A 15394-nucleotide genomic window follows, 5' to 3' on the forward strand; every position below is an offset into this window, starting at 1 on the left:
GAGTGGAGGGTACCTTTCTGGTGGTTTCTTCCAAAACACCCAACTTTGCACGCCTGTATCTCCCGAAGCATAAGGGGTACCGACTAGCTTTCTTGACTGAGGTGTAGCCCCATGTCTTCGGTACCGACAGAGCCAATCCCTGGGTCAGTAGCATCGAAGGGCGCTGAGATATGGCCTCCAAGGCAGAGTGTGTTTTCCCATAGACTCCAATGTTAAACCTCTGCCAAACTGGCCATACTTTGGGAAGCGATTGACGGCCTTCCAGAGGTGGTACCGGGCCCAAACTCGGTGGGTGTCTTCCCCCATATGTCCCCTACAACACCCAGAAGTTTGGTGAGTTTGTGACCCTTGGTTCCTTGGTCGCGAATGCATTGAGTGGAGGGTACCTTTCTGGTGGTTTCTTCCAAAACACCCAACTTTGCACGCCTGTATCTCCCGAAGCATAAGGGGTACCGACTAGCTTTCTTGACTGAGGTGTAGCCCCATGTCTTCGGTACCGACAGAGCCAATCCCTGGGTCAGTAGCATCGAAGGGCGCTGAGATATGGCCTCCAAGGCAGAGTGTGTTTTCCCATAGACTCCAATGTTAAACCTCTGCCAAACTGGCCATACTTTGGGAAGCGATTGACGGCCTTCCAGAGGTGGTACCGGGCCCAAACTCGGTGGGTGTCTTCCCCCATATGTCCCCTACAACACCCAGAAGTTTGGTGAGTTTGTGACCCTTGGTTCCTTGGTTGCGAATGCATTGAGTGGAGGGTACCTTTCTGGTGGTTTCTTCCAAAACACCCAACTTTGCACGCCTGTATCTCCCGAAGCATAAGGGGTACCGACTAGCTTTCTTGACTGAGGTGTAGCCCCATGTCTTCGGTACCGACAGAGCCAATCCCTGGGTCAGTAGCATCGAAGGGCGCTGAGATATGGCCTCCAAGGCAGAGTGTGTTTTCCCATAGACTCCAATGTTAAACCTCTGCCAAACTGGCCATACTTTGGGAAGCGATTGACGGCCTTCCAGAGGTGGTACCGGGCCCAAACTCGGTGGGTGTCTTCCCCCATATGTCCCCTACAACACCCAGAAGTTTGGTGAGTTTGTGACCCTTGGTTCCTTGGTCGCGAATGCATTGAGTGGAGGGTACCTTTCTGGTGGTTTCTTCCAAAACACCCAACTTTGCACGCCTGTATCTCCCGAAGCATAAGGGGTACCGACTAGCTTTCTTGACTGAGGTGTAGCCCCATGTCTTCGGTACCGACAGAGCCAATCCCTGGGTCAGTAGCATCGAAGGGCGCTGAGATATGGCCTCCAAGGCAGAGTGTGTTTTCCCACACTCTAAAAAGTAATTCGAGAGACCTGTTACCACCACTTAATTAAATGCATATTTCCAAGGTAAAAATTCAAATTTATTGTTTTAAATAAACTTTTTACGTTGAAAACCTATTTTAATAAGTTCTGTTGATATTATAATGTTGGAAATTACAGCAACCTAATTTTGTGTGTTGTGTACAATCCCATTTCTGCATTCATTGATGTAAAAGGAAATTTAAGTTGTGGTAACTTAATAAAATGGACTTGGTAACTCAATTTTGTTATATCTTGAGTTATTGCAAGTCTCCTCCCCCACCAACATAACGCAGAAAAAGCTGAGACATGTTGGAAGGAAGACCTGCTGCGGCACAGAGATATGAAAGACATTTTTAAAGGTGAAAATAATTTGCTTTACAAAGAAATTTGGAACTATTACTGTTTGTAATCCCTTATAGCCTATAGCTCGAGAACTAGGTGTTAAAAGGCAACACCAACTAACAAACTTTGTCCTAATATAGTGCTGGTTGTTTTTAGCCTTGTGAACATCATTGCCTCATGTCAGTGGGTAGCATTGATAGTGCGCCATTTGTAAAATCTGCTAAGCTTGAAAAAGTTTTTTTTTTTTTTTTGTGCCAGGGGAGTCAGTGTATTATAGATTTTAGCTTCTATGGCAAACTATATTCAAGACTTCATGGTTTGTTTAAAATATTTACTAAAGGCAAATCCACTTTGCACTGAAGGTGCACTTGGAAGTGCAGTCACTGTAGATCTGAGGGGGACATGCAAGGAAAATAAAAACAGCATTTTCGCTTGCACATGATTGGATGATAAAATCAGCAGAGCTTCCCCTCATTTCAGATCTTTCAGATTTGCCTTTAGTAAATAAACCCCAATAGTCTGATTGTTTATTGTCTTCTTTCCTTGGAGACGGAGGGACTGTTTTCCTCTCTCCCCTCCAACCTATGGCCACTATTGTGGTATTCCTATTTGTCTGTTTTTCTTCTTTTTTTTCTTTTTTTTGGATGCTCTTTCCCCCTTATCAGCTCCCTCTTCCCTCTTCCTACTTGCCCTAAGGCCGCTTTCACACTGAGGCGCCGTCAGTAGTAAAGCGCCGCTATTTTTAGCGGTGCTATTCGGCCGCTAGCGGGGTGTTTTTAACAACCACTAGCGGGCAAAAAAGGGTTAAATACGCCGGCAAAGTGCCGCTGCCGGTGGTGCTGCCCAATAATTTCAATGGGCAGGGGTGCTGTAGGAGCGGTGTATCCATGAGAATTTCCCACACCATGTTTAAAATGCACTGCAGCTGTGTTCTGCAGTGAGTGTCAATTTTAAGCTAATGACACCCCAAATGCAGATCACAAACACAGTGTGTTTGCTTGCACTGGATCACGTGGTACAGAAGTACCATGTGATCCGGTTGCAATGAGTTTCCAATTGTAGATACACTGGCCCAGATTCACAAAGGAGATACACGGAGTATCTCAGATACTCCGCCGTATCTCTCAGAGTATCTATGCGACTGATTCATAGAATCAGTTACGCATAGATATCCCTAAGATCCGACAGGTGTAATTGTTTTACACTGTCGGATCTTAGGATGCAATACCGCGGCCGCCGCTGGGGGGAGTTTGCGTCGTAAACCAGCGTCGAGTATGCAAATTAGGAGTTACGGCGATCCACAATGGTTTTTCGTGTTCGCTACGTCGCCGCTAGTCTAGTTTCCTGTCATAAAGTTAGTCGTCGTTTTTGGTGCCTTAACTTTACACAGCACACGTATGTGCTGTATAAAGTATGGCCGTCGTTCCCGCGTCGAAATTAAAAAATTCACGTCGTTTGCATAAGACGTCCGGGAATACGGAAGTACGCTACGCACGTCGCCGATCGAAAAAATTACGTCACTTCACGCAAAGCACGGCGGGAAATTCAAAAGGGAGCATGCGCAGTAGGTCTGGCGCGGGAGCGCGCCTAATTTAAATGGCACACGCCCCTTTGAATTACGCGGGCTTACGCCGGAGGCCGCCGGCGTAGGTTTTCATTGCAAGTGCTTTGTGAATCAGGCACTTGCGATGAAAACTTGCGGGGGTGTAACGTATCTACGATACATTACGCCGCCGCAGTTCTACATGAATCTGGCTCACTACTTTTAGTGCAGTGCAAATTCAGCCCATCCAAAATGAATGAGCTGAAATCGCACTACACAGAACTGCATGTGAATCGCATGTGAACATACAGTGCATTCCTGTGCAATTTCCGGTGTGAGACGGTCCTAAGTTTATATTTGGCACTGTGGTTTTAGATATATTAGGATATATTATACATGGTACAAATCTTTATGTTTGAAACTTATTTTCTATTTTTGTTAACTTTACTATTTATGTTAAAAAACTCAACTGTTTTGTGTAATAAACTTAAGGCCCCTTTCACACTGGGGCGGTAAGTGCGTCTGCGGTAAAGTGCCGCTCCAATGTAAAAGCCCTTGGCCTTTCACACTGGAGACAAAGCTTTAGGGTCACTGGAGACACAGTTTAGGGTCGGTTTGCAGGCGCTATTTTAAGCGCAATAGCGCCTTCAAACCACTCCAGTGTGAAAGGGGTCTAATTGTTTAACAATTGTGTTGTTGAATGAATTCATTTGTGAAAGCTAGTATAACAACAAAGCTAAACACTAATAGAGAAAATAACTTTGGACCAACTTGAGTTTAGCTGTTTATTAACCTAAAGAAAGTGTGCTCATAATTGTAGAAATTAAGTACATGTGACTTAAAAAAATGATTGTAGAAACTGGAAAAACTAATTGGAGCAACTTAATATTGTTGACTACTCAACTTAAAAACATGTGTTTATAATGCCAGTAATTAAGTGGATGGTAAATAAAAATGCATTTATATCTAGCAGAAAAGCTAATTACCTCAACACAATGTAGGTTGTTGCTTCCACTTAATTTTACCTGACATTGTCATAACTTAAAAAGCTTGATGCAAACTGTTGCGTTATTTTTTTTTGTTGAGCCAAGACATTATTTTTTAGAGTGCATAGACTCCAATGTTAAACCTCTGCCCAAACCTCTGCCCAAACTCGGTGGGTGTCTTCCCCCATATGTCCCCTACAACACCCAGAAGTTTGGTGAGTTTGTGACCCTTGGTTCCTTGGTTGCGAATGCATTGAGTGGAGGGTACCTTTCTGGTGGTTTCTTCCAAAACACCCAACTTTGCACGCCTGTATCTCCCGAAGCATAAGGGGTACCGACTAGCTTTCTTGACTGAGGTGTAGCCCCATGTCTTCGGTACCGACAGAGCCAATCCCTGGGTCAGTAGCATCGAAGGGCGCTGAGATATGGCCTCCAAGGCAGAGTGTGTTTTCCCATAGACTCCAATGTTAAACCTCTGCCAAACTGGCCATACTTTGGGAAGCGATTGACGGCCTTCCAGAGGTGGTACCGGGCCCAAACTCGGTGGGTGTCTTCCCCCATATGTCCCCTACAACACCCAGAAGTTTGGTGAGTTTGTGACCCTTGGTTCCTTGGTCGCGAATGCATTGAGTGGAGGGTACCTTTCTGGTGGTTTCTTCCAAAACACCCAACTTTGCACGCCTGTATCTCCCGAAGCATAAGGGGTACCGACTAGCTTTCTTGACTGAGGTGTAGCCCCATGTCTTCGGTACCGACAGAGCCAATCCCTGGGTCAGTAGCATCGAAGGGCGCTGAGATATGGCCTCCAAGGCAGAGTGTGTTTTCCCATAGACTCCAATGTTAAACCTCTGCCAAACTGGCCATACTTTGGGAAGCGATTGACGGCCTTCCAGAGGTGGTACCGGGCCCAAACTCGGTGGGTGTCTTCCCCCATATGTCCCCTACAACACCCATAAGTTTGGTGAGTTTGTGACCCTTGGTTCCTTGGTTGCGAATGCATTGAGTGGAGGGTACCTTTCTGGTGGTTTCTTCCAAAACACCCAACTTTGCACGCCTGTATCTCCCGAAGCATAAGGGGTACCGACTAGCTTTCTTGACTGAGGTGTAGCCCCATGTCTTCGGTACCGACAGAGCCAATCCCTGGGTCAGTAGCATCGAAGGGCGCTGAGATATGGCCTCCAAGGCAGAGTGTGTTTTCCCATAGACTCCAATGTTAAACCTCTGCCAAACTGGCCATACTTTGGGAAGCGATTGACGGCCTTCCAGAGGTGGTACCGGGCCCAAACTCGGTGGGTGTCTTCCCCCATATGTCCCCTACAACACCCAGAAGTTTGGTGAGTTTGTGACCCTTGGTTCCTTGGTTGCGAATGCATTGAGTGGAGGGTACCTTTCTGGTGGTTTCTTCCAAAACACCCAACTTTGCACGCCTGTATCTCCCGAAGCATAAGGGGTACCGACTAGCTTTCTTGACTGAGGTGTAGCCCCATGTCTTCGGTACCGACAGAGCCAATCCCTGGGTCAGTAGCATCGAAGGGCGCTGAGATATGGCCTCCAAGGCAGAGTGTGTTTTCCCATAGACTCCAATGTTAAACCTCTGCCAAACTGGCCATACTTTGGGAAGCGATTGACGGCCTTCCAGAGGTGGTACCGGGCCCAAACTCGGTGGGTGTCTTCCCCCATATGTCCCCTACAACACCCAGAAGTTTGGTGAGTTTGTGACCCTTGGTTCCTTGGTTGCGAATGCATTGAGTGGAGGGTACCTTTCTGGTGGTTTCTTCCAAAACACCCAACTTTGCACGCCTGTATCTCCCGAAGCATAAGGGGTACCGACTAGCTTTCTTGACTGAGGTGTAGCCCCATGTCTTCGGTACCGACAGAGCCAATCCCTGGGTCAGTAGCATCGAAGGGCGCTGAGATATGGCCTCCAAGGCAGAGTGTGTTTTCCCATAGACTCCAATGTTAAACCTCTGCCAAACTGGCCATACTTTGGGAAGCGATTGACGGCCTTCCAGAGGTGGTACCGGGCCCAAACTCGGTGGGTGTCTTCCCCCATATGTCCCCTACAACACCCATAAGTTTGGTGAGTTTGTGACCCTTGGTTCCTTGGTTGCGAATGCATTGAGTGGAGGGTACCTTTCTGGTGGTTTCTTCCAAAACACCCAACTTTGCACGCCTGTATCTCCCGAAGCATAAGGGGTACCGACTAGCTTTCTTGACTGAGGTGTAGCCCCATGTCTTCGGTACCGACAGAGCCAATCCCTGGGTCAGTAGCATCGAAGGGCGCTGAGATATGGCCTCCAAGGCAGAGTGTGTTTTCCCATAGACTCCAATGTTAAACCTCTGCCAAACTGGCCATACTTTGGGAAGCGATTGACGGCCTTCCAGAGGTGGTACCGGGCCCAAACTCGGTGGGTGTCTTCCCCCATATGTCCCCTACAACACCCATAAGTTTGGTGAGTTTGTGACCCTTGGTTCCTTGGTTGCGAATGCATTGAGTGGAGGGTACCTTTCTGGTGGTTTCTTCCAAAACACCCAACTTTGCACGCCTGTATCTCCCGAAGCATAAGGGGTACCGACTAGCTTTCTTGACTGAGGTGTAGCCCCATGTCTTCGGTACCGACAGAGCTAATCCCTGGGTCAGTAGCATCGAAGGGCGCTGAGATATGGCCTCCAAGGCAGAGTGTGTTTTCCCATAGACTCCAATGTTAAACCTCTGCCAAACTGGCCATACTTTGGGAAGCGATTGACGGCCTTCCAGAGGTGGTACCGGGCCCAAACTCGGTGGGTGTCTTCCCCCATATGTCCCCTACAACACCCATAAGTTTGGTGAGTTTGTGACCCTTGGTTCCTTGGTTGCGAATGCATTGAGTGGAGGGTACCTTTCTGGTGGTTTCTTCCAAAACACCCAAATTTGCACGCCTGTATCTCCCGAAGCATAAGGGGTACCGACTAGCTTTCTTGACTGAGGTGTAGCCCCATGTCTTCGGTACCGACAGAGCCAATCCCTGGGTCAGTAGCATCGAAGGGCGCTGAGATATGGCCTCCAAGGCAGAGTGTGTTTTCCCATAGACTCCAATGTTAAACCTCTGCCAAACTGGCCATACTTTGGGAAGCGATTGACGGCCTTCCAGAGGTGGTACCGGGCCCAAACTCGGTGGGTGTCTTCCCCCATATGTCCCCTACAACACCCATAAGTTTGGTGAGTTTGTGACCCTTGGTTCCTTGGTTGCGAATGCATTGAGTGGAGGGTACCTTTCTGGTGGTTTCTTCCAAAACACCCAACTTTGCACGCCTGTATCTCCCGAAGCATAAGGGGTACCGACTAGCTTTCTTGACTGAGGTGTAGCCCCATGTCTTCGGTACCGACAGAGCCAATCCCTGGGTCAGTAGCATCGAAGGGCGCTGAGATATGGCCTCCAAGGCAGAGTGTGTTTTCCCATAGACTCCAATGTTAAACCTCTGCCAAACTGGCCATACTTTGGGAAGCGATTGACGGCCTTCCAGAGGTGGTACCGGGCCCAAACTCGGTGGGTGTCTTCCCCCATATGTCCCCTACAACACCCAGAAGTTTGGTGAGTTTGTGACCCTTGGTTCCTTGGTTGCGAATGCATTGAGTGGAGGGTACCTTTCTGGTGGTTTCTTCCAAAACACCCAACTTTGCACGCCTGTATCTCCCGAAGCATAAGGGGTACCGACTAGCTTTCTTGACTGAGGTGTAGCCCCATGTCTTCGGTACCGACAGAGCCAATCCCTGGGTCAGTAGCATCGAAGGGCGCTGAGATATGGCCTCCAAGGCAGAGTGTGTTTTCCCATAGACTCCAATGTTAAACCTCTGCCAAACTGGCCATACTTTGGGAAGCGATTGACGGCCTTCCAGAGGTGGTACCGGGCCCAAACTCGGTGGGTGTCTTCCCCCATATGTCCCCTACAACACCCAGAAGTTTGGTGAGTTTGTGACCCTTGGTTCCTTGGTTGCGAATGCATTGAGTGGAGGGTACCTTTCTGGTGGTTTCTTCCAAAACACCCAACTTTGCACGCCTGTATCTCCCGAAGCATAAGGGGTACCGACTAGCTTTCTTGACTGAGGTGTAGCCCCATGTCTTCGGTACCGACAGAGCCAATCCCTGGGTCAGTAGCATCGAAGGGCGCTGAGATATGGCCTCCAAGGCAGAGTGTGTTTTCCCATAGACTCCAATGTTAAACCTCTGCCAAACTGGCCATACTTTGGGAAGCGATTGACGGCCTTCCAGAGGTGGTACCGGGCCCAAACTCGGTGGGTGTCTTCCCCCATATGTCCCCTACAACACCCAGAAGTTTGGTGAGTTTGTGACCCTTGGTTCCTTGGTTGCGAATGCATTGAGTGGAGGGTACCTTTCTGGTGGTTTCTTCCAAAACACCCAACTTTGCACGCCTGTATCTCCCGAAGCATAAGGGGTACCGACTAGCTTTCTTGACTGAGGTGTAGCCCCATGTCTTCGGTACCGACAGAGCCAATCCCTGGGTCAGTAGCATCGAAGGGCGCTGAGATATGGCCTCCAAGGCAGAGTGTGTTTTCCCATAGACTCCAATGTTAAACCTCTGCCAAACTGGCCATACTTTGGGAAGCGATTGACGGCCTTCCAGAGGTGGTACCGGGCCCAAACTCGGTGGGTGTCTTCCCCCATATGTCCCCTACAACACCCAGAAGTTTGGTGAGTTTGTGACCCTTGGTTCCTTGGTTGCGAATGCATTGAGTGGAGGGTACCTTTCTGGTGGTTTCTTCCAAAACACCCAACTTTGCACGCCTGTATCTCCCGAAGCATAAGGGGTACCGACTAGCTTTCTTGACTGAGGTGTAGCCCCATGTCTTCGGTACCGACAGAGCCAATCCCTGGGTCAGTAGCATCGAAGGGCGCTGAGATATGGCCTCCAAGGCAGAGTGTGTTTTCCCATAGACTCCAATGTTAAACCTCTGCCAAACTGGCCATACTTTGGGAAGCGATTGACGGCCTTCCAGAGGTGGTACCGGGCCCAAACTCGGTGGGTGTCTTCCCCCATATGTCCCCTACAACACCCAGAAGTTTGGTGAGTTTGTGACCCTTGGTTCCTTGGTTGCGAATGCATTGAGTGGAGGGTACCTTTCTGGTGGTTTCTTCCAAAACACCCAACTTTGCACGCCTGTATCTCCCGAAGCATAAGGGGTACCGACTAGCTTTCTTGACTGAGGTGTAGCCCCATGTCTTCGGTACCGACAGAGCCAATCCCTGGGTCAGTAGCATCGAAGGGCGCTGAGATATGGCCTCCAAGGCAGAGTGTGTTTTCCCATAGACTCCAATGTTAAACCTCTGCCAAACTGGCCATACTTTGGGAAGCGATTGACGGCCTTCCAGAGGTGGTACCGGGCCCAAACTCGGTGGGTGTCTTCCCCCATATGTCCCCTACAACACCCAGAAGTTTGGTGAGTTTGTGACCCTTGGTTCCTTGGTTGCGAATGCATTGAGTGGAGGGTACCTTTCTGGTGGTTTCTTCCAAAACACCCAACTTTGCACGCCTGTATCTCCCGAAGCATAAGGGGTACCGACTAGCTTTCTTGACTGAGGTGTAGCCCCATGTCTTCGGTACCGACAGAGCCAATCCCTGGGTCAGTAGCATCGAAGGGCGCTGAGATATGGCCTCCAAGGCAGAGTGTGTTTTCCCATAGACTCCAATGTTAAACCTCTGCCAAACTGGCCATACTTTGGGAAGCGATTGACGGCCTTCCAGAGGTGGTACCGGGCCCAAACTCGGTGGGTGTCTTCCCCCATATGTCCCCTACAACACCCAGAAGTTTGGTGAGTTTGTGACCCTTGGTTCCTTGGTTGCGAATGCATTGAGTGGAGGGTACCTTTCTGGTGGTTTCTTCCAAAACACCCAACTTTGCACGCCTGTATCTCCCGAAGCATAAGGGGTACCGACTAGCTTTCTTGACTGAGGTGTAGCCCCATGTCTTCGGTACCGACAGAGCCAATCCCTGGGTCAGTAGCATCGAAGGGCGCTGAGATATGGCCTCCAAGGCAGAGTGTGTTTTCCCATAGACTCCAATGTTAAACCTCTGCCAAACTGGCCATACTTTGGGAAGCGATTGACGGCCTTCCAGAGGTGGTACCGGGCCCAAACTCGGTGGGTGTCTTCCCCCATATGTCCCCTACAACACCCAGAAGTTTGGTGAGTTTGTGACCCTTGGTTCCTTGGTTGCGAATGCATTGAGTGGAGGGTACCTTTCTGGTGGTTTCTTCCAAAACACCCAACTTTGCACGCCTGTATCTCCCGAAGCATAAGGGGTACCGACTAGCTTTCTTGACTGAGGTGTAGCCCCATGTCTTCGGTACCGACAGAGCCAATCCCTGGGTCAGTAGCATCGAAGGGCGCTGAGATATGGCCTCCAAGGCAGAGTGTGTTTTCCCATAGACTCCAATGTTAAACCTCTGCCAAACTGGCCATACTTTGGGAAGCGATTGACGGCCTTCCAGAGGTGGTACCGGGCCCAAACTCGGTGGGTGTCTTCCCCCATATGTCCCCTACAACACCCATAAGTTTGGTGAGTTTGTGACCCTTGGTTCCTTGGTTGCGAATGCATTGAGTGGAGGGTACCTTTCTGGTGGTTTCTTCCAAAACACCCAACTTTGCACGCCTGTATCTCCCGAAGCATAAGGGGTACCGACTAGCTTTCTTGACTGAGGTGTAGCCCCATGTCTTCGGTACCGACAGAGCCAATCCCTGGGTCAGTAGCATCGAAGGGCGCTGAGATATGGCCTCCAAGGCAGAGTGTGTTTTCCCATAGACTCCAATGTTAAACCTCTGCCAAACTGGCCATACTTTGGGAAGCGATTGACGGCCTTCCAGAGGTGGTACCGGGCCCAAACTCGGTGGGTGTCTTCCCCCATATGTCCCCTACAACACCCATAAGTTTGGTGAGTTTGTGACCCTTGGTTCCTTGGTTGCGAATGCATTGAGTGGAGGGTACCTTTCTGGTGGTTTCTTCCAAAACACCCAACTTTGCACGCCTGTATCTCCCGAAGCATAAGGGGTACCGACTAGCTTTCTTGACTGAGGTGTAGCCCCATGTCTTCGGTACCGACAGAGCTAATCCCTGGGTCAGTAGCATCGAAGGGCGCTGAGATATGGCCTCCAAGGCAGAGTGTGTTTTCCCATAGACTCCAATGTTAAACCTCTGCCAAACTGGCCATACTTTGGGAAGCGATTGACGGCCTTCCAGAGGTGGTACCGGGCCCAAACTCGGTGGGTGTCTTCCCCCATATGTCCCCTACAACACCCAGAAGTTTGGTGAGTTTGTGACCCTTGGTTCCTTGGTTGCGAATGCATTGAGTGGAGGGTACCTTTCTGGTGGTTTCTTCCAAAACACCCAACTTTGCACGCCTGTATCTCCCGAAGCATAAGGGGTACCGACTAGCTTTCTTGACTGAGGTGTAGCCCCATGTCTTCGGTACCGACAGAGCCAATCCCTGGGTCAGTAGCATCGAAGGGCGCTGAGATATGGCCTCCAAGGCAGAGTGTGTTTTCCCATAGACTCCAATGTTAAACCTCTGCCAAACTGGCCATACTTTGGGAAGCGATTGACGGCCTTCCAGAGGTGGTACCGGGCCCAAACTCGGTGGGTGTCTTCCCCCATATGTCCCCTACAACACCCAGAAGTTTGGTGAGTTTGTGACCCTTGGTTCCTTGGTTGCGAATGCATTGAGTGGAGGGTACCTTTCTGGTGGTTTCTTCCAAAACACCCAACTTTGCACGCCTGTATCTCCCGAAGCATAAGGGGTACCGACTAGCTTTCTTGACTGAGGTGTAGCCCCATGTCTTCGGTACCGACAGAGCTAATCCCTGGGTCAGTAGCATCGAAGGGCGCTGAGATATGGCCTCCAAGGCAGAGTGTGTTTTCCCATAGACTCCAATGTTAAACCTCTGCCAAACTGGCCATACTTTGGGAAGCGATTGACGGCCTTCCAGAGGTGGTACCGGGCCCAAACTCGGTGGGTGTCTTCCCCCATATGTCCCCTACAACACCCATAAGTTTGGTGAGTTTGTGACCCTTGGTTCCTTGGTTGCGAATGCATTGAGTGGAGGGTACCTTTCTGGTGGTTTCTTCCAAAACACCCAACTTTGCACGCCTGTATCTCCCGAAGCATAAGGGGTACCGACTAGCTTTCTTGACTGAGGTGTAGCCCCATGTCTTCGGTACCGACAGAGCTAATCCCTGGGTCAGTAGCATCGAAGGGCGCTGAGATATGGCCTCCAAGGCAGAGTGTGTTTTCCCATAGACTCCAATGTTAAACCTCTGCCAAACTGGCCATACTTTGGGAAGCGATTGACGGCCTTCCAGAGGTGGTACCGGGCCCAAACTCGGTGGGTGTCTTCCCCCATATGTCCCCTACAACACCCAGAAGTTTGGTGAGTTTGTGACCCTTGGTTCCTTGGTTGCGAATGCATTGAGTGGAGGGTACCTTTCTGGTGGTTTCTTCCAAAACACCCAACTTTGCACGCCTGTATCTCCCGAAGCATAAGGGGTACCGACTAGCTTTCTTGACTGAGGTGTAGCCCCATGTCTTCGGTACCGACAGAGCCAATCCCTGGGTCAGTAGCATCGAAGGGCGCTGAGATATGGCCTCCAAGGCAGAGTGTGTTTTCCCATAGACTCCAATGTTAAACCTCTGCCAAACTGGCCATACTTTGGGAAGCGATTGACGGCCTTCCAGAGGTGGTACCGGGCCCAAACTCGGTGGGTGTCTTCCCCCATATGTCCCCTACAACACCCAGAAGTTTGGTGAGTTTGTGACCCTTGGTTCCTTGGTTGCGAATGCATTGAGTGGAGGGTACCTTTCTGGTGGTTTCTTCCAAAACACCCAACTTTGCACGCCTGTATCTCCCGAAGCATAAGGGGTACCGACTAGCTTTCTTGACTGAGGTGTAGCCCCATGTCTTCGGTACCGACAGAGCCAATCCCTGGGTCAGTAGCATCGAAGGGCGCTGAGATATGGCCTCCAAGGCAGAGTGTGTTTTCCCATAGACTCCAATGTTAAACCTCTGCCAAACTGGCCATACTTTGGGAAGCGATTGACGGCCTTCCAGAGGTGGTACCGGGCCCAAACTCGGTGGGTGTCTTCCCCCATATGTCCCCTACAACACCCATAAGTTTGGTGAGTTTGTGACCCTTGGTTCCTTGGTTGCGAATGCATTGAGTGGAGGGTACCTTTCTGGTGGTTTCTTCCAAAACACCCAACTTTGCACGCCTGTATCTCCCGAAGCATAAGGGGTACCGACTAGCTTTCTTGACTGAGGTGTAGCCCCATGTCTTCGGTACCGACAGAGCTAATCCCTGGGTCAGTAGCATCGAAGGGCGCTGAGATATGGCCTCCAAGGCAGAGTGTGTTTTCCCATAGACTCCAATGTTAAACCTCTGCCAAACTGGCCATACTTTGGGAAGCGATTGACGGCCTTCCAGAGGTGGTACCGGGCCCAAACTCGGTGGGTGTCTTCCCCCATATGTCCCCTACAACACCCATAAGTTTGGTGAGTTTGTGACCCTTGGTTCCTTGGTTGCGAATGCATTGAGTGGAGGGTACCTTTCTGGTGGTTTCTTCCAAAACACCCAACTTTGCACGCCTGTATCTCCCGAAGCATAAGGGGTACCGACTAGCTTTCTTGACTGAGGTGTAGCCCCATGTCTTCGGTACCGACAGAGCCAATCCCTGGGTCAGTAGCATCGAAGGGCGCTGAGATATGGCCTCCAAGGCAGAGTGTGTTTTCCCATAGACTCCAATGTTAAACCTCTGCCAAACTGGCCATACTTTGGGAAGCGATTGACGGCCTTCCAGAGGTGGTACCGGGCCCAAACTCGGTGGGTGTCTTCCCCCATATGTCCCCTACAACACCCAGAAGTTTGGTGAGTTTGTGACCCTTGGTTCCTTGGTTGCGAATGCATTGAGTGGAGGGTACCTTTCTGGTGGTTTCTTCCAAAACACCCAACTTTGCACGCCTGTATCTCCCGAAGCATAAGGGGTACCGACTAGCTTTCTTGACTGAGGTGTAGCCCCATGTCTTCGGTACCGACAGAGCCAATCCCTGGGTCAGTAGCATCGAAGGGCGCTGAGATATGGCCTCCAAGGCAGAGTGTGTTTTCCCATAGACTCCAATGTTAAACCTCTGCCAAACTGGCCATACTTTGGGAAGCGATTGACGGCCTTCCAGAGGTGGTACCGGGCCCAAACTCGGTGGGTGTCTTCCCCCATATGTCCCCTACAACACCCAGAAGTTTGGTGAGTTTGTGACCCTTGGTTCCTTGGTTGCGAATGCATTGAGTGGAGGGTACCTTTCTGGTGGTTTCTTCCAAAACACCCAACTTTGCACGCCTGTATCTCCCGAAGCATAAGGGGTACCGACTAGCTTTCTTGACTGAGGTGTAGCCCCATGTCTTCGGTACCGACAGAGCCAATCCCTGGGTCAGTAGCATCGAAGGGCGCTGAGATATGGCCTCCAAGGCAGAGTGTGTTTTCCCATAGACTCCAATGTTAAACCTCTGCCAAACTGGCCATACTTTGGGAAGCGATTGACGGCCTTCCAGAGGTGGTACCGGGCCCAAACTCGGTGGGTGTCTTCCCCCATATGTCCCCTACAACACCCAGAAGTTTGGTGAGTTTGTGACCCTTGGTTCCTTGGTTGCGAATGCATTGAGTGGAGGGTACCTTTCTGGTGGTTTCTTCCAAAACACCCAACTTTGCACGCCTGTATCCCCCGAAGCATAAGGGGTACCGACTAGCTTTCTTGACTGAGGTGTAGCCCCATGTCTTCGGTACCGACAGAGCTAATCCCTGGGTCAGTAGCATCGAAGGGCGCTGAGATATGGCCTCCAAGGCAGAGTGTGTTTTCCCATAGACTCCAATGTTAAACCTCTGCCAAACTGGCCATACTTTGGGAAGCGATTGACGGCCTTCCAGAGGTGGTACCGGGCCCAAACTCGGTGGGTGTCTTCCCCCATATGTCCCCTACAACACCCAGAAGTTTGGTGAGTTTGTGACCCTTGGTTCCTTGGTCGCGAATGCATTGAGTGGAGGGTACCTTTCTGGTGGTTTCTTCCAAAACACCCAACTTTGCACGCCTGTATCTCCCGAAGCATAAGGGGTACCGACTAGCTTTCTTGACTGAGGTGTAGCCCCATGTC

The sequence above is a fragment of the Rana temporaria genome, chromosome 9, assembly GCF_905171775.1.
Source record: "Rana temporaria chromosome 9, aRanTem1.1, whole genome shotgun sequence".
Classification (NCBI taxonomy): Eukaryota; Metazoa; Chordata; class Amphibia; order Anura; family Ranidae; genus Rana; species Rana temporaria.